The sequence below is a fragment of the Molothrus ater genome, chromosome 19 (assembly GCF_012460135.2).
Source record: "Molothrus ater isolate BHLD 08-10-18 breed brown headed cowbird chromosome 19, BPBGC_Mater_1.1, whole genome shotgun sequence".
NCBI lineage: Eukaryota > Metazoa > Chordata > Aves > Passeriformes > Icteridae > Molothrus > Molothrus ater.
In genome coordinates, this window is record NC_050496.2 from 5,404,186 (window position 1) to 5,422,905 (window position 18,720).

Genomic DNA, 18,720 nt, shown 5'->3' on the forward strand with positions numbered 1-18,720 from the left:
CATTCAATATTCAGAGTGCTGGTTATCAAAGACCTGCCTGCAGAACCACAACCAGCACCTCCAAGTGCCATTTTCTGGCTACCAGGCTGGTCAGCATGAGCCACCAGTCTGGACTCTGCCCTACTTTTCTGTTCTGTGACCCTTTCAATGTGCACACAATGAGGGAATAAAGTTATTTTCAGTCACTTCATATCCCTGCCAGGCCAATTAGCAACTGCAAAGGGAAGATCAGACAAAGTTACTGGAGTGAAGCTGACCAAGAGCTCCCAGCAAAGGGCCAGGAGTGGGAAGGAAGAAAAAGTACTTTTGTGTGTTTGCACACAGCAGTTTAGAGCCTCAGTATCTTGACTTTAATTTGAGAGTGACTTCTGTAAGGGAAGGCAAGACAAGATGATTTTAAGGAGAAAACAGTCACTAACAATAAAAGGACTAAGATAAATCCATGATCCTTCCTTTTAGTCCCCTCCAAGATAAGATTCATTAGCTGATCTACTGAAAGACTTATGCACCATGCTCTCACTTGTTCAAATACAACTAAGAGCCTGAATTTCTCTCTGGATCTGGATTTCAAAAGCATCCAGCATGGGTGGGTGGCTATGGCTAGAGGGCAGGAGGCTGAGCTGGGCAGGAGGCAGGATTTCTGCACTGCCCTCAGTGACATTCTGGTTCTGGCAGCAAACTGAAATGTGATCCTGAATGCAAAACACGCCATTCCCTGAAGTTCACAGCACATCATCTGCATGCTTAGGAACACCATCCTGGAGTCCTTCAGTGCTAGGAAGCAGGAAACACACCAAGGGTGTTAAAAATACAAAGGATTGGTTGGAAAGAGTGAATATTTCCTGTTTAGAGAAATTCAAAAGCTGTAATGGACAACATAACAAGAGCTTGTGAAAATAATCAGTGGTGCACAAAGCACTGCTTCATCATCATACATATTCAGGGCTTCTTCAAAATTTGAACACACTGACCAGCCCAGAAGCAGTTTAGTTTTTCTCACATCCCTAATTTAAGGTACCAGCAGTGGTAGACTGTAGACATTTCACACAGAGAAAGCAAGAAGGCAAGTCTTTCCTGGGCCAATCTGGATACACAGAACATGGAGAATGTTTAATTTTCCTACTTTTAAAAAGGATTTTCATTTAGAACCAAAATTCCAAATACAGCTAACCTCAGATAGGTTGGATATCTTAGTACTGGGGTAACTGAAGCCAACAGCAAAGACAAGCTACGATGAGAAATCAACCTTCCTCAATTTCTGCACCTGGACTGGCACTGGAGCCATTGAAGATGTGATTTGCACACTTTCTCTTAAATGCAGAATCTATCAAAATAAAACTGCAAGAATTTTGTCATTCCAACTAAACACCTCACATGCATTACAAAGATCTTGCAAATACTTGGGAAATAGCTTCACACACTGAGGCTGCAGCAACTTAATAAATTCTGGAGGCAGCCTGCAAATCTGCAGAGTTGTGCATCCACTCACTCTGCAAAGTCCTTGTGTGCTCCCCTCCCAGACTCCTCTGTTTCAGGGACTCCTGCAATTCCCACCTCCATCCCTACCCTGCTACAGGGACTCTCCACACTCTGGACCTGTCCTAGTTTTGTGCACTGCTATTCCACACTGGAATATCTGCTTCCTTCTGTCCTCCCTGTTCTTATCTCTCTTCTGTCTGCCCGGGCAATTAGTCACGTCGACATGTTACACTCTGCAGGACAGAAATGAAGTGGGACTGCTTTGCTGGGACATGTTGGAGGGTGTCAAATATTCAGCTGCAGACAATCAGAGATGCCTGAAGCTGTGGCTGCTCTAATCAGACACCACAAGCTTCCAGTGCAGGCGGTTTATCCCTTCCACTTTCCCAGCACACTGCATTCTCCTCAGGATTTTCAAGCCTAGAGCAGTTTGTGAAACTTGGGAATGGCTGGATGTGGTGTTCAAGTGTCATCATGTTGCATTCAGCCTGACAAATATTTCCAAATCATTGGGCAAGAGTGAAACCCAGGATAGGGTTCACCAAATAATCCAATGTTTAACAACAAGCCAACTGTCTGGAAGTCTGTATGCCAAACCCAGGCAGTGGTTATCCCACAGCTGTGGGGAGAGGTCTGCAACCCACCTCAGAATATCTCTATTTTACATGATTGGGTGAGTTCTGTGCCTGGGTTGCTATGTGTGCCTGATATCCTTTTTAGATTGGAAAATACATCCACATCCCCCCTTAACTTGTTTCAGTTTGGAAGTGCCATGAGCAAAGAGCAAGTCTTGTAGCTCAATCTGAGTATCAACAAGTGTTTGAAACATCCCTCTGGACAGCAGAACTTTGCAAGGGCCCATTCACCCTTTTCTTTACCAGATCATCTCTTGAATAACAATGCCTTATGCAGCCAGTGTATCTATATAGGTAAAAATACTATGGCTCAGATTTTCCAAGGATTTCAAATCACTTAACCATCAGTATGAGACAGCAGTGTTGAATTTTAATAAAAAACTATACAGCATGATATATTACCTACCAAACTTATAAAACAACTAGCAAAGAAAGATCAGGCAATTATAGAACCAATAGACAGTTGAAAAGAAAAATATGTTTTAGAAGCTGCTGTCTTTAGAGAGAAAAATAAATCAACCTAATGATACTATTTTCCCTAAAGTGTTCAATCACTGATGCTTTTATGTTATTTACTGAAAATTCCCAACACAGATTAGTCTATGAAAAATGATGGGGAGCGTGAACATTTCTTGCTGCCAAAAGTGAATTCCTCAAGAACAGAAGCCTGATCTGTCAACCAAGAATAGAAACACGGGGGAACAGATAATAACCAAAAAAAGCAGCTGCCTTGGAGAAAATGGCTTTGATTTAAGCTGATTGTTTTGATATCAGCAGAACCATACGGCCTTCCTACTCATGAGGAGCTGATGTCTGCCTGATCATTTGCAACACGGGGACATTGGCTGATACATGGCCTTCCAAAGGTGCACCAAGTGATACTGTCAATTGCTTTGGGACTCACTGAGAGCATGGAATAATTACAGCAAGGGAGCTGGCAGACACACTTCTTGGCTTCAGTATCTGCCTGTGAAAAAAGACTTGTCAGAATTTGGGCCAGCTAAACATTCTCTGCCTCAATAACCCCAGACTGTAGATAGGAAGAAGCATATCTGCTTCAGAGGAAGACTGTGAAATAAATTTATTAGTATCTGTAAAGTGAGATGCTCTGAAATAGTGCTGTATATGTGCTAAGTATTATCAACCCAGCAGCAGTCACATATCTCATTTGAGCCTGGCTGTAAAGAATCAGGAGCTGATTTCACACAGTCTCTGCTTCCCTTCCTAAATGACAGGAATCAGAGAGAGGTCTATTCTGCACTGAATCACAAACAGGATTAAATTTGAAATGAACTTTTGAGTGTCATCCATTGACAACTGTGCCTCTTGGAGGTGAAATTACTTTTTGTTTAAACCTTACTTGCTGAGAATTTTCCAATAAAAAATATCTGACTCCTTCCTAATTTCTCCAGCACATTCAGAACTTGCACATTGGACTGTTTCAAAAGAGAGTCATTGCTCAAAATGAAACCTGAGCAACAAAGAGGGAGAAGGGGAGTAGGGAATTGCTTTGGCACACTTGTAAGACCTTTGGTTTACTTGGAAGATTAAGACTGATAAAAAAAGATGTTCCACAAGTGAAAGAACACTTGTTTTAATTTCATTTTGGTGAGCTGAGAAGCAATTATCAAAAGGAATAGGATCAAAGAATTATATAATTCGTTTAGTCTACCTTACTGTTTCCACAGGGGCTGATACTATTACAAATTAAGGTATTGTAAATCTGAGAAGTATTTGCTGTGTTCATTTTTCCTTACTTGGTTAAAAAGAAAAAAGTGTGTTTGGGAACTAAAGGATTCCATTCCTTTACTTTTTCTGCTTCAGGTACTGCCTGCCACAGAAAGTCACAGCATGTAGAGAGTCTGGATCAAAGTGAAAAATGCAATAAAAGGCACAATTCTGAAAGGTGGAAGGGCCCCTACAGCTTCTGCAGAGACAAGATGTTGTGGCACAATGTCTTGAAAAGAAATTTTTACAGCAAATCTATGGAAGAATTCACTGCAAAAGTGACAGCTGTCATTCATCATCATGATATTGTAACCAGGATTGTATAACTACCTCCATTTAAAATTAAATAATACTGAAATGTTAGAAAACCACAGAAAGAAAATGGCACAAAGTAAAATTTAAAAAGCTTGTGCTGCATTTATAGGAATTTATAGGACCTTTTAGCAAATCAATTTTTGCTGATATACACTGACTCAGAAACAAAAGGGCAGCTTTTCCTCTTAATTCTAGATTATAAATAAAGGTGTTGTTTTCATAGTTTATAGTAAATATGGGTAAAAAAGTATTCTTACACCAGTGTTTGCCATTTGGAGATATTTGATAAACACTGTGCCAATGGGAAGGTGTTCTCTGGAGTTTCCCAGAGCAGACTCAGCACCTGAGGGCCATTCAGACCAAACTCAAACCCATTCCAAGCACAGCACAGCCCTGATCTAGGAAAGGCGCTTCACAGATTGTGTGTTTTGCTATTCTCACAAGCCCCGTGAAAGTTTTATGATGAACACATGTAGGATGAGCTGTGTCTAGAAACAGGGCAGTGAGCTGCCTCACTCTACTGTGAAAGGAAAACAGGAGCTCCCTACAGCTCCTGAAGAATCTCCCCCCAGTCTTCACTCAAGAGCACTCCAGAGATGCACACTGCACTATTTAGTGTTCAAACACATACATTATCACAGATGTGAACCCATCCAATCCAAAGCAAACCCTGCTCCCACAGGTCTAGTGCAGGACAATGCTGCCTGAGCAGGTCACTCTCTTTGGCCAACCCAACCCTTTTGGCCAACTCAACCCAACCCTTTTGGCCAACTCAACCCAACCCTTTTGGCCAAATCAACCCAACCCTTTAGGCCAATCCCCCATGGCCTCTGGCTCTGCTCCTGGCCAGGCTCAGCCAGCCACAGGGGGATATAAACCCTCCCAACCCACACCTTCTCAGGGCTGTGTCTGGGGCAGGTTGGTCTGAGTGTTTGCAGTGGCTTCCAGCACCTAATTTGGGTAGGGCTCTGACAGATCAAGACGTAAACAGAGCTGTAATGTGAAGATTAGAGGACAAAGGCTTGTTTTCTTGCTTGTTTTCTTGCTTGTTTCTTGCTTCCACCTGCAGTACCAAAATTCATTTGTTTGGCGACTGAGGCTAGAAGCACTAATATCTTAATCCTCTCATCAGATAAAAAATGTTGGCAAGGTGTTTGTTCAAAAGGTCATGGTTAAGAGGAATATTATGTAAATATTTTTCAATAAGCTTGACTAAAATATAGGAAATATAAACCACTTCTCTAAAGAATAAAACATATCTTGCACAAAACCAGCACCATGTAACTATTTCTACGTATGACTATATTAGGCAGGCTTCTTGGAAAACAAATTTAGTTTGCTTGCTAGGGTATTCAAATTTTACTACATCTGAGCAAGCACTGTAGATTAATGCAGTACAGCAGCTGTTGAGTAACAGTTTGTTTACATAGAAACCTGCATTTCTAAGTAACTTAAAGTGTTTCATAGAGCTCATGTGCTACTATTCCATTGTGTCTCATTGTGTGTGAGCTGCCTGTTCAACTAGGAAGTTTTTTCTACAATTGCTGGGAGAAAGAATAGGATTTTAAAGAAGCAGTCCTTAGTAGCTTCCTTTCCTGAGAAAACATGAAAGTATCTATGCCTTGGTAGCTGCCTCAGGAAGATGGATGGGTGCTTATGGTATCTGCTATTATCTTGGTAACTTTTAACACTGGTAAGCCTCACTTAAGGAAACTCTTCCATGGTACAAGATTTCCTGTGAAAACTCAGTGTTAAATGTGTACTAAAACACTCTTCGCTCCTGTTTATGGGTTTTCCCTTTCTCTCTATCTTCTGGGTAGATAGTATCATCTAAGACAAACTTCTCATGCTTTATGTAATGGTATGTAATGGTATGCTTTATGTAATGGTATTTTTAAAGGGGATTTGTTAGGCTTTTCCTTACCAATAACACCCTCTGTTATTCTGACAATGAAAAGCTCCCAAACAGACAAATAGCAAGAACCGTGTGGATCACAGCTTTTGAGAATTGAAACAGGTGGACATCTGGGACAAAACGAAGTGTGCCACGAATTTCTGCTGATCACAACACTGCGCTGAAGTAGGCACAGGAGTGAAGCAATATGAAAGAACCGGCTGAGAGAATGCTGCTATCCCGGCTGGAAGGAGTCAGGAAAAGCACCTAAAGGCCAGAATTTGGGACCAGACACTAAACCTTTATGCGGAGTTTGAAACTGCAACTACCCAAGCGCACACACGGCTGATGGGCACCCCCTGGCCTGACTCCGAGTCCGGTGTCGCGGAGGGATGCTCCGAGCCCGGTGCCCCGGAGGGATAGCTCCGAGCCCGGTGTCCCGGAGGGATGCTCCGAGCCCGATGCCCCGGAGGAATAGTCCGAGCCCGGTGCCCCGGAGGAATAGTCCGAGCCCGGTGTCCCGGAGGGATGCTCCGAGCCCGGTGCCCCGGAGGAATAGTCCGAGCCCGGTGCCCCGGGGATGCTCCGTGGCGCTGCCAGCCGGAGCCTGTCCCGCAGCTGTGGGAGAGGTGCCGCCGGTGCGCTGAGCTGCCATCATATGTTTAGACTGCCTTTTGTGTGTCCTTTTCTAATTTCCTCTTCCTCCTAAGCCGCTGGGTAACGCTCCGACGAACTGCGGGCAGTGGGGCCGCAGGGCTGCGGACCGCCGCGGGCTCTGCCTCGGGCCTCCCCCCTCGTGGCGGGCAGCCCCCAGTCGAGGAGGGGACCGCCGGCCGCGCTCCCCAGAGGGCCACAGCCCGGCCCTGCCCCGCCGCCCGGCCCGTACTCACCCGCCGCGCCGGGCGCTGCCGGCGGGGCCGCTCGCCCGCCGCGCCGCCGGGGCCGGGGCCGCCATCTCGGTCACTGGCAGGCGGGACGCCCCGGCGCCGGGGGCCCGCGGGGGCGCTTCGGGGCCGCCGCAAGAAGCCGCTCTCTGGTTGGTGCGAGCCCGCGCGGCCGCCCGCACGCCGAGCGCTGATTGGCTGGGCCGGGGTGGCGCGCGAAGCCAGGCGCTCGCCCTGGCAGCAGGTCGGGGCCGGCCGTGAGGGGAGGCTGAGGGGAAAGGGCGGCAGCGCCGAGGGGGCGGCGGGCGGAGCTGAGACCCAGGGCGAGAGTCACCCCACGGCTCCTAGGGAGACGTCGTGGAGACGGTAGTGGGGGGCAGTGAAGTGACTTTGTGGTGAAAGGAACGCGGGAGGGCATGGAGAGGGCCCGAGGGCGGTCCATGGCCCGAGGCTCCATGCCCTCATCAATGACAGGGTTTGGTGGGTGCCCCAGGGGAGGGGGTGAGAGAGAAGGTGAGTCCCTTTTAGGGGACTCCGCTGCAGGAGGAGGTGACACCTGCAAGAGGAGGGTGACACCTGCAGATGTCCCGCTGAAAAGCCACTTTTGGTGTAGAGAACCAGCAGACTGGGAGCCATGAGGTGAAGGCGGCCGCAGGGTGCCAGGTGCACAGGAAACCATGGCAGGGACGAGCACACAAACCCAGGCAGCCGGTAATCTTCACATGAAATCTAAGCCTCTGCAGAATCTGGAAAGGAAGTCAGAGGTGTGAGACAGAGACACTTCTGTGCCTCTGCCTGCAGACATTTGGTGCTTGACTTCTGAATTTGTAGTAAATTGAAAAGATGTCTGTCTGTCAATTTTAACTCCTTTTCTATTCCTTTAATTCATTACAGAGCTTGTATTATCCCGAGTTGCGATGTGGCAGTTCCCATGTGCGATATTTTGTTACAAAGCTCATCTTGACTAGCTTGCTAAACTACAAATGCCAAGGCCTGGTGCAGTTGTTTGCAATTTTGTACAAAGAGCTTAAGCTCTGCGTTGTTTTCAATGCAGATGCAGTTTAAGAATGTAGCATTTTGAGAACTTCTCCATACTCCTTTGAGACAGTTTACTTTGACAGTGCCTGGATACACACAGTGCAGGATTCTACGGGTGTGATTTCAGCTCTTTTAAATACAATTTAAATTTCAGTGAGGAGAATCAAGGCCACAGAATTCCTGGATTTTCTGAGCTTGTTACTCAGAAGACTTCCTTAGAATCAGTTAACAAAAAACTCCCAAAACACCTGAGTGATGCTGAAAGTGGTTTTGTGACTTAGAAGGAAACAAAATGGTAGATGTGGGGAATTGATGGTGTAGTTTAGAGACGGTACAATGAAGGGAAAGAAGATAAATGTCCTACTTCAATTGCAATAATACAAAATCATGAGTTGTGCTTAGTGCTGCACAAGCATCTCATTAGCTCCTCTTTAGATTGTTCTACCCAATAAAATCTACTTAATTAGTTGAAGGTTTTAAGTAAAAGGTCAGAGTAAAGATACATCTTGAACAGAGATCTGGAATAAGGGTTATTTTGCTTCTGACATGGATTCCCTGTGGATCTTAAACAAGCCCCTAATAAACTCTGTTTTCTCTCACAAGTACACTGTGTATAGAATTTCTGTCAGTGAAATGTTCACTTACAGGGACTGGCAGGCTGCACCTTTAACGTGTTGGTGCCTTCACTTCCTCCTTGGTAAACCTGATCTAACTGCTCACCTCAGGGACCTCGTGCTTGCAGAGTGCTGAGAATAAATGAAAAACATCAAAATGCATTATTACAGGGGAGGTTGGAGGAGCAGAGACACCCTTGAATTGGCCAGGTGCTGCTACAGATTCAGAAATAGGACAGGTGTCCAGAGAGCACTTTTCCATGTATTTTAGGAGAGGGTGACAAAGGGAAACTCGAGGCAAATGCTGTGAAGCACTCAAGAGGCACTAAGCTGGTGTGATTTTTGGACCTGAGAACTTTGCTGTAAAGACCTGGTCTACAGCACAGTGCTCAAGTCATCATCTTCTCCATTGTTTAATATTGCAGAATTGTGAATGAATGGTAAACAAGGGAATATTCGTTCTGGATGTTTATAGCAATGCAGTATTTTGGTATGGAGGAAACCACAAATCAGTCAATTTTGCCTGCAAATTAAGATCACTTCCCATACTCGCTTCTAAATAGCTTCTAAACTATTCCTTGAGTGCTTTTTTCCTCCACATCCTTATATTTCTTGGAGTTGTTACACCATGTAAAGGCCTCCTATATAACTTTGGTGGAAGTGAGCTCATAGAAATGAAATAACTCAAACCTATGTGGGTAGTCTGCAAAACCTTCATTGCATGCTCCCACGTGTGAGCGCAGGGATCTGCCGGAGGGATCTGCCGGCTCCCCCTGGGGCCGCAGCACATGGGCAGAGCCAGGGCTCAGCTTGCCGTGAGCTTCCGCCTGGAGCAGCTTGAGGAGCCCGGCACATCCACGGAACTCTTTGACCTCCCTGCATGTGCCTTTCAGTCAGTCCTCACCAGGGTGGCTGCTGTGGAGAGCAGACATGAGAATTTCACTAGGATCACTTTAAAGCAGGTATTGTATGCAAAAAAAACCCCAAAGCTTTCTTTGTCTTTGTTTTTAGTTAAGCTCTCTGACAAAGTATTGAAGTTGCATTTTAATCAGTATTTGACAAGTAGAGTTTCTGAATAGTTGTGCAAAATAATTTAAATATAATTAAATCAGCGAGAATATTTTGTATTGTTTAGAACAGGCAGTGGCTGTTCGTCTGATTCCCTCCCCCCTGCATATTTCATAACAGATGCTAAGAAATTACTATAATTATAATGTGCATAGTGAAAAAAGGAATTGAAAGGGGAAGATTGATACAAAACCTGACTGAGTTAAAAATTAAAAGGAGTAGTTGAGTTGACCACCACCTTTACCAAAGCTGAAGGGAAGATAGTATTTCATTTTAGCTGAATTACATTATTTGCCAGCTCCTGTGTATTGCTTAATAAACAAGGGACTTGCACGTCATTCAGTGTCTAATTATAAAAAATAAGTGATATATTTCACAAAAGAGAGCAATTCTGCCTTTTTGTAATAAGCAGCATCTGCTTTGTTTTTCACCAAACTGAGAGGTAATTGAACTGACAATTCCAGGCTGTCCTGAAAATGACAGATGACTGGATTGGGAGTAGGAAGAAAGCAGAAGTCCTTTTGTACTAAAGAAAGGGGGATGGCACACTATAGTTGCATCTGGTTCTCTTTTACAGGTCTCTTTCAGAGCTTAAGCAGTTCTGGGTGACCCCAGCCAACTGATTTCATTGTTTAATTTCTTAATGTCAGTGACAGCTATTGCAGGTCCCAGATAGAACAACCTTTCCTACACAGTCAGTTTTATAAATCTTGTCATTTCTTTTTTGTGACCATAGAAACACAGCTGGTATGGAAAGAAATCTGTTTGAATGTAAGACTCATGTGTGGTTTTGGTTTGGACCTTTTTTCTGCTAGTTTTGAGCTTAAGTTTTCTGGTCTCCTGGTCTATAAAAGTCAGAACAGCCCCTGTTTGTCTCACATGGTGATTAAACTGCTTCACAAGTGCTCTTGAGATCTGTAATGAGTAAAATTGTGAAGCTGTTCTGGCAGATCAGCTGTTCTGTCTGGGTCACAAGCAGCAACACTTATTGATTGCACTTGGGCAGATTTACAGAGACAGACAGTTGTGATAACAGTTCAGGGTGTGTGTGAGAAGCCAGGGCAGAACATGAGGAGGGTTTCAGCTGGCTCAGAAGTTAAAAACTGCCAATTCTGTTCCTAATGCTGCTGAACACTGGTGTTAGTTTATTGTATGGCTTTGGGCAAGCCCTCTATGCCTCTGCTTCCCTGTTTGCAGAATATGGATATCTATATATTTGTATGTGTACACTTCTATTATCTGTCATCATACATCTATTCCATCCCTTTGATTTTGTTGCCTTTAGCACTAACCTAAAGCTGCAAATCAAAATGAGACCAACACACCAATATACAGCAAAGTAGTTACCCAATTCATTCATTATCCTGCTCTCTGAAGAACAGACCCAGAAAACACATTTGGACAAGGTTTTTTCCCTAGCTTTGCTGTCTGATTCCCTAATTAGTCCTGTCACCCAATGTTCCAAATATGGGCATGTGGGGAAATCCTATAGACCAGAAATCTAAATCTTGAATTAAGGTTTTAGAGAAACTCTACTAATAGCATTTAAGTCTTGTAGACTCTCCTCCTTGGTGTCCATTTTAATATGAGCTGACAAAAAAAGTGAGTTTGTTGCCAGTTCTGTCTGTATGTGGTACCTGCAGTTTTGTTTCCGTCTATGGTCTGACTTTAGAACCTCAGTGTTAGGTTTTTCTCAGGGTATTCAGCATCTTCCTAGAGCAGGTTATATTTGTTGCTCTTTGGTTGCATCAGTCATGTTTGAAGCAACTTTGTTCCAAGACAGACCCAAATATGTAGTAAATGGAGTAGTTTTGGATTTTATGGCTAATGTCCCTGGCTTGATTATCACACTGAGGCTGACATGGGTTGATGTGGGAAGCAAAAGGCAAGAAGGTAATATTAATGCAATAAATCTCAACAGCCCCATTGCCAGCATTCCCCATTCCCTCCACGCTGTGCCTACATTCCTGTCATTCCCCCCTGTGCCGCACCCACTGGATCCCTGCACATCTCAGACAGAGGTGAATATCCAGGCAGTCCCCCACAGCTGTCAGAGCAGGCTCGTGGCAGTAAATTTTCAACTGCGCTGAAGAAAATTGATCGGAGCCTGTCTACATCTATTGCACATTCCCTGTGGCACAATGTCTGACTTTCCATGTGAGCAAGCTTTGTGTCCTGCTTAGATCAGGCTGCTTAGATCCAACTTATACACAGAGTGTTACCCTATACAAACTGCAGCACTACAATGCAGAATCACAGTGTGAAATTTGGAGCATCTTCAGATGTGCTGAGCTAATCAAGGGTTTGCTTTTTTAAAAAAAACACTACAATTCTTTGAAAGCAGGAAATGCGTCAGAGGAAGAAAGGTGCATGTTATAAATGTATTTCATTACAATTATTGTGCCAGATGCCTTTAAAAAAAACACTGCAACACAAAGTTCCTTAAATTGTCAAGTGTATTGTAGTTCATGATGATGACAGATCCTCATGTCTGAGGAGAACAACAAACAGCCTTAGGAGCATGGCATTAATACAACTATTCCAAGCAGCAATTTTAAACCTTTAGTGGCTGCTTGACCCATTTTAACAAATATTCCTCTGATCTATTGATAGCAAAACCCATACATTTATTTCCCCAGACTGCTCTGAGAAGTTTAAAAAGGTATCCAAAAGAAATGTCAGACGCAAGGATTTTTCTTACCTTCTTAAAATACTCAGAGCTAATCTTGGATTATATTCTATCATCATCAACTGTCATAGAAAATTCAAGCTATTCCTAGACTGCAAAAAAAAAAAAAAAATTGAATCTTTAGCAAAACAATGTCTCTGTTGCCTTTTTCACCCTTGCTCACAGCTATGTCAGGATTTTGGCTTTTGCTGTAGCAAGGCTGCACAGTATTGCACAATAAGCTTTGTGTTTCTATAAAGTATTAACTTGTTTGCAAGCTGGGGGAACATTCTACATGGATTTGTTTGCAAGCAAGTACATCTCAGCAATTCCTCAGTCAGGAATATCTTTCTGTAACACTCTAATCTCTGCTATTTCTGAAATTTGTTGCTTGTTTGATTTTCTAGGACTGCCCTTTTACAGTCAGGCAGCTGCAGCCCCATAAAGTAGCTGTCATTCAACTGGCAGCTGTTGGCCATAGCTGGCTTTTCAAGTCCAGCTAAAAGTAGCTCCTATAACTTCTTTGAGAACTTATTTGACTTACAGAAACTTACTATGAACTTCTGAATCCCCGTCTTGAGGGCATACATGAAACACGAGATTCTGTAGGATTGTTCTAGGAACAAGTACTGGGGACTTGAGCGACCTTGGAATCCAGCTCTGGTTTCATCAGTCTTGGAGTCACTTCTAAATGAATCATTTCTGCATCCTCAGAAAGAATGTCTGAAACATTTGTAACATTTCAGCTCCTAAAGCTCCTTTTCTCCACCCTTTCCAATGTTTTGAATGAAGTATGGGAAGAACTCACATCTTCTCCCAAAACCTGGGAATAGGTTAAAACCCCTTAAAGACAATGTTGTGAGGATGAGAAAATGAACTTGCCAAGGGTTTAAAGCTCAAATTTAATCCAGTCTTTATCAAGCTGCTTATGCATTTATAATGAGAATGTTAGCAGGCAACATTTGCAGAACACAATTTATAAGCTAGATTGTCTGAGGTTGTGGTAAATATTCTGATGGTACTCTGGTCTTGGTATGGATGTAACCATAACCCCCCTGGCAGATTCCAGCTGAGGAGAGCAACCAGTGTCATGGTTTATTTTTAAAAAGAGGGTTTAATTGGAGGCTGAAAAGGTGCATCTCTGTCATACAACAAAATATCAGTTACCTGTGCCTAAATTGTAGACTTTGGTCCACAACAATCCTAAATTTACACGAGCCCAGCTGTGGGCCCTGCAGTTGATGTCTGGACACTGTGGTTGTGCCCACTTCAAGTGCCCACTTCCAGTCTTGGCATCTTTCTGGAGGTGGGGAGTGGGGATGGATAAAAGTAACCCTGTAGCAACTATCCCTTCAAGGGGTGGGAGTACAGTGCTAGAAAGAATTTTCATGTTCAGAAATCACCTTTCCTTTCTAAAGCCAGAGGAAAGCTTTTTATTTTTGCCTTTATCAAAGGACTGAGGCCTGACCTTTACCTGAGCAACTGCTTTACTCTATAATTAAAAGTATTTTCAAGCTAAAAGAATGTCAGGACGGTCATCCATGCAAACCCTGACATTAGTTGCCTGTGCAATCTGAATTTTGGCCTCTGTGGATGCTGTAATTGCCATGTGTGATTAAACTATTTGTTCCTACAGCACGGGTGCCTTAATCACTCCTCAGGAGAGGTGGCAGTTGTCAAGTAACGGCTGACCAGGTGTGTTCTTTGCTCTGAGCTCGGTGAGCAGCTCTGCACCCCTCGGTGTCTGCTCAAACACTGCCTGGACAAGCTGGGGTGTATCTCTGGTAGTTAGAGAATTTCTCAATCAATTCCTCCCTGCTGGCTCCATGGTGTGGTAGATGGCTCTGTCTGACAGACAAGTGGAGACACTGACAAATTAGGCATGTATTGAGCACAAAGCCAGCGTGATTTCTCCTCCAGACGCTGAGGAGGAGACAGAGCCTCGATAGCAGTATCAGAGTCAATTTGGTTGGAAAAGACCTCGGAGACCAGCGAGGCCAACCTATGATCCAACACCACGATGTCAACCAGACCATGGCACCGAGTATCACGTTCAGTCTTTCCTTAAACACCTGCAGGGACGGTGCCTCCAGCACCTCCAGGCCAGCCCGTTGCAGTGGTTAAGAACCACGTCGGTGGAAAATTCTTCCTGATGTACAACCAGAGCCTCCCTGGCGCACCTTTCACTTTGCCCTTTTGTCCTATGGCTAGTTGCCCGACCCCCATCTGGCTACACCCTCCTTTCAGGTATTTGGCCCGGACCCTGCTGCTCGGGTGCTGCCTCTCCTATCCCTTCCCGCTCCGCGCCCGCTTCGACCCGAACCCCGCCGTTCCCGGGGCGGCCGCCCGGGGCTGGGGCAGGGTAGGTCGGCGCGGTGCTGCGCATGCGCGGGGCGTGCCCGCGCTCCCGACGGGGCGGTGAGCGCTGACAGGGCGGCTCTCGCGAGACTTGCTGCGGGACCGGCGGCGCGGCGGGCGGGGGGCCGGGCCGGGGCCGAAGCCGGAGCGGCGGCTGAGGCGGCGCTGGAGCGGCGGCCGGGCCGGGCCGCGCGGGGCCGGGCAGGCGGCGGGAGCGCCCAGCGTTGCGCGGTGAGTCCGGGCGTGCGGAGGGCCGCCGGGGGCCGTGCCGTATCGGAGCGGGGAGCGGGGAGGGCGCACGCTGAGCCCCCGGTGTCGCGGCCTGGGCCCCGTGGTGTTCCGGTCTCCTCGCTACGCTCCGCAGGACTCGCCTCGGCGCTGGGCCCGTGTCCCGCCGGGCCCCGGCCTGCCCGGGGGGTGGAGAGGATGCAGGCTCTGCCGGTGGGGGGGTGGTGGTTGAAATAAGCTCTGGGCTCAGGAGGCGTCCGTCATCTGCTCGGCGAGATTCCCGGCTCACGTACAGCGAACACCGGGCGGGGGTCGCTTTTCTCTCTGCCCTGCGGCTGGGGAGTGCTGGCTGCTCCGGGTTCTTGGGCTTATCTTTTGTATTCCCCAAAAAGAGCTCCATAACTTAAGGCCGCTTCCAAAGGCTGAAAGGCTGCGAGTGCCCTGTAGGCAGGATAACATCCCTGCCGCCCTGTCTCCAAACACATTTGGGGTCATGCTTCAATCGTGAGTTTCTGTGGCGGAGAAGGACGTTTTTCTCTTGGCCTCTTCCTTCTCTTCTGAACTTCCTTCTTGAGAACCAGTGCTGGTTTTGTGGGATAAGGTTTGACTTGCCAATATAGTTTCAAATAATCTGTAGAAGACAAGGATGCGGCCTTGTTAACTCCCACAACATCTGACTCAGACACCTCTTTTATAACCTACAGTGAAAACTATTCTGTAGCACAATAAGTAACTGCAAGAGCAATTCACAGATACGGTGCTCAGGGAAGTTAATTCTTTGTTTCAAAAACTGTTAAATTCCCGGGGTCAAGGGACAAAATCTGAAGGACCACAGATGGTAAATCAATCTTCAAACGCAATGTTGTTTGTAATCCATTTCTGTGCCAACTTTGGATATTGAGAATTTGTGCCATAAAAAGACCTTTGAGTTGTTATCATCTCTTAGTTTGATTGTCATACAGTATTTTGAGTATTTCATAGTACCAGCTAAGCTTGTAACATTTAAAGCAGTTTTAGACAGTTTAAAATAAGAAAAAAAAAAAAAAAAGAACCGCCATTCTGGCAGAGGTGAAGTTTTCTTGTTACCTGATAAAATGTTTTGATCTGATAAGTATTATCTGGGCTTTGTGCTGTAGCTTAGTTTTGTGAGTGATATCTTGAGTTGTCTGGTGCTGAAGGAAGTAGAATATTTTTAAACTGGTGGATTAGGGGGATAATTTGTGATCCTGAATGTTCTGGGGTTTATATGTTAATAATATAATTTATATTTTACTTTGTTCCTTTATTATGTTATACTTCCTTATTTGGTTAATTTGAATTAGTGTTCTGCCCTTACAATTTTAACTATCTATTCTTTTGTCTAGAGTCTGACACTTGCATTTCTGCATGTCTTCCAGATGATGTATGCGCACATTTTTCTTTCTACCACCCTCAGTAATGTTTTGTCCTAAAACAGCTGATGAAGTTTAGGACCTGATTCTTTCCAAAATCTCCCAGTGAATCTGTCTTGCCTCTCTTTGGCTTTTCTAAACTGTCTGTTGTTCTATTCCTGCCTGTATCACTTTCCAGAAGAGCTGTAAAACAGTCAAAAGAGAACAATGAGAACACTCTCTTTTGTTTAAAAACCATGCTGTTTCTAAGAGTAATGTAAAAAGCTCACCTTTGCCTGTGTGCTTTTTGAAATATCTGTTGAAGTGAACATGAGAATTGTTTCCTGTTGGCCACAACAGGGAGGTTTGTCTTTATAATTACTTTTATTCCATCCTGAGCTGCAGCACTACTACTAATGAGCATTTGCTGTTGGCTGCATCTGCTGCCTTTTCTTCCTCTCACCCCTCCCAGTATTTTTGAGAGCAAAGGAAGTCTTAACCCAAGTCACAGCAAAGTGAGAAACATTGATATTTTGAGAAATCTTAGTCATTTCTCTAGCAAGATCATCTGATAATTTCTGTAACATGTAACCATTGTTCATATATTGACTGTTATTCATCCATACCAGTCTTAGTCCATTTGCAGTCTGTGGACAGGGCTCACTGCAGTGAGGTGTCCTGTTCCACTGCTCTCTACCTGAAGCAGCTACAGCTGTGCTTTTTTCCCCACTCATGCAGTTGGTTTGTTTGTGTTTTAATAACAGTATAGCTGAATGTGTGTAAGAACTTATTAAATAAGATTCTAAGCAGAAAATGCTTCCTTAAGAGACTTTAAGGGAATTATGCCTTGACTTCACCTTTCCTGACATTTGCTGTGTGAGTACCTTGGTTTAATATTTTCAAAGCTGTTCCCTCTTTCAGATGTAACTTTAGTGCCTAAACTTCAGCTACACTTTTGTCTAAAGTCAAGAAGGTTAAAGTTTTGCTCTACACTGCAGCTGCTGTTAAAATTGTTACCTGGAAACTTCACTCCTTTGTATGTTGACAATATATCTGATGGTGGTAGTAGTACAAATGCATGTTTAAAGAGTATTGCATGATGAATCTCTTTCATCTTGAATTGTGCTGGAAAATTTCCCGACATTGTGCTGTTACTAAGCTCAGGGAAATGCCAGTATAGTTCTTGGAAATGCTGCATCAGTTTCTCTAGGAAGGCTGTGTTTTAACACCTTCAGTTAAAAAAGTAATTATTAGCTGGTAGTGCAGTGCTGGGTAGCAATACTTGTGTGCCCCCAGAAAAGGCATATTTATAAGTTGAAGCAGTTTCTTTCTTTAAATGTGTCTCAAGCCTTTAGTGTATACTTTAAGTTTGCAATTTGATGTTACATTCTTAGGTTTGGAACTTGGGGTTTTCAAGCCATGCTCCCTTGGCTGAAGGTGTTTGTCTTCACATGTGGTGTAGTGGGTGGTGTTAGAAACACCCAAAGGTTTCTTCCCATAATTTTTAAGAAGGACTAGAAATAGATGATGTTTACCATGAAAGATACAGGACAGGTAGACAACAAGCATTGAGCAGTTTGCATTTTCCATTGCTTCATACACTGTCATTCATGTTGCCCTTTAATGGTGCTATAATAGCAGAAAATTATCAGTACCATCAGTTGACAAACCCCAAGAGGCCAGGTTGGAAAGGTGAGGAGGTGGTGAACACAACACAGTAGAAGCAGCAAAAAGAAAATGCTTCTGGTGAAGGGAAGTAATTATTGCTGTTTGGATGAGTGTGCTGGTATGATGTGAAAGACTCACATCAGAAAAAAGGTTTTTAATCAGCCTTGAGACTAAAATTAAGTCTTTCATAATTACCAAAATGTAGTTAAGATGTAGTTAATCCACTTTATGGATCTCATTATGTGTGTTGGTTGAAGCTTGGATCCAGTACATTCATTTCCATCGGTTATGGTAGCACAGGGAGATTGTTCTGTTGGGGTCTTTGTGACAGGTGACTCTGTTTTCAGCCTTGCTGATGTTTCAGTAGTGCTGTGTAGGAAGACCAGAGAAATCCCAAAGCTCTGTCCATGTGAGGACCCTGCTAAGCTGTTTTTTTTAAAATCAAGGTGAATCCTGTTAATACCTCCTCTCATTCTGCCAGATTCCTGTGATAGAATCTCAGTTCCAGTGTTTGCCTCAAGCTTCATTATTCTCTACAGGGAGCTGAAGGTTGGGCAAACATGGGGCTCATGGAATATAAGCATGTTAATTGCTGAACTGCATTTATGTAAGGCAGGTTTTTCTCTGAAATGAAGAATTGCTGTTGCCATCTGCTGCCTTTGCATGCAGCAGGGCTCTTTCTGGGCCTCAACCACAGAGCCTGAATTAGCAGGTGCGTGGGTTCACCAGTGTTTGTCAGATCTCTTCGGTCTTGAATTGTCATTGACAAGTGC

At 44.5% G+C, this 18,720-nt stretch overlaps 2 protein-coding genes across 3 annotated transcripts in view; one reads left to right on the plus strand and one right to left on the minus strand.

The window, feature by feature from the left end:
* Nucleotides 1–7,030, minus strand: part of TMEM94 (transmembrane protein 94) — a 51,236-nt gene extending 44,206 nt beyond the window's left edge. Inside the window, exon 1 of the mRNA XM_036394861.2 lies at nucleotides 6,942–7,030. The gene's annotated coding sequence lies outside the window, so the exon portion shown is untranslated. The remainder of the gene's footprint in view (nucleotides 1–6,941) is intronic.
* A 2,383-nt stretch (nucleotides 7,031–9,413) lies between these two features.
* The window catches only part of GRB2 (growth factor receptor bound protein 2), a 55,271-nt gene continuing 45,964 nt past the window's right edge, over nucleotides 9,414–18,720 (plus strand). Inside the window, exon 1 of one of the 2 annotated variants that reach the window (XM_036394491.2) lies at nucleotides 9,414–9,549. The gene's annotated coding sequence lies outside the window, so the exon portion shown is untranslated. Of the gene's footprint in view, nucleotides 9,550–14,816; nucleotides 14,913–18,720 lie in introns of those variants that run through there. The other variant, XM_036394492.2, reaches the window with a different exon arrangement.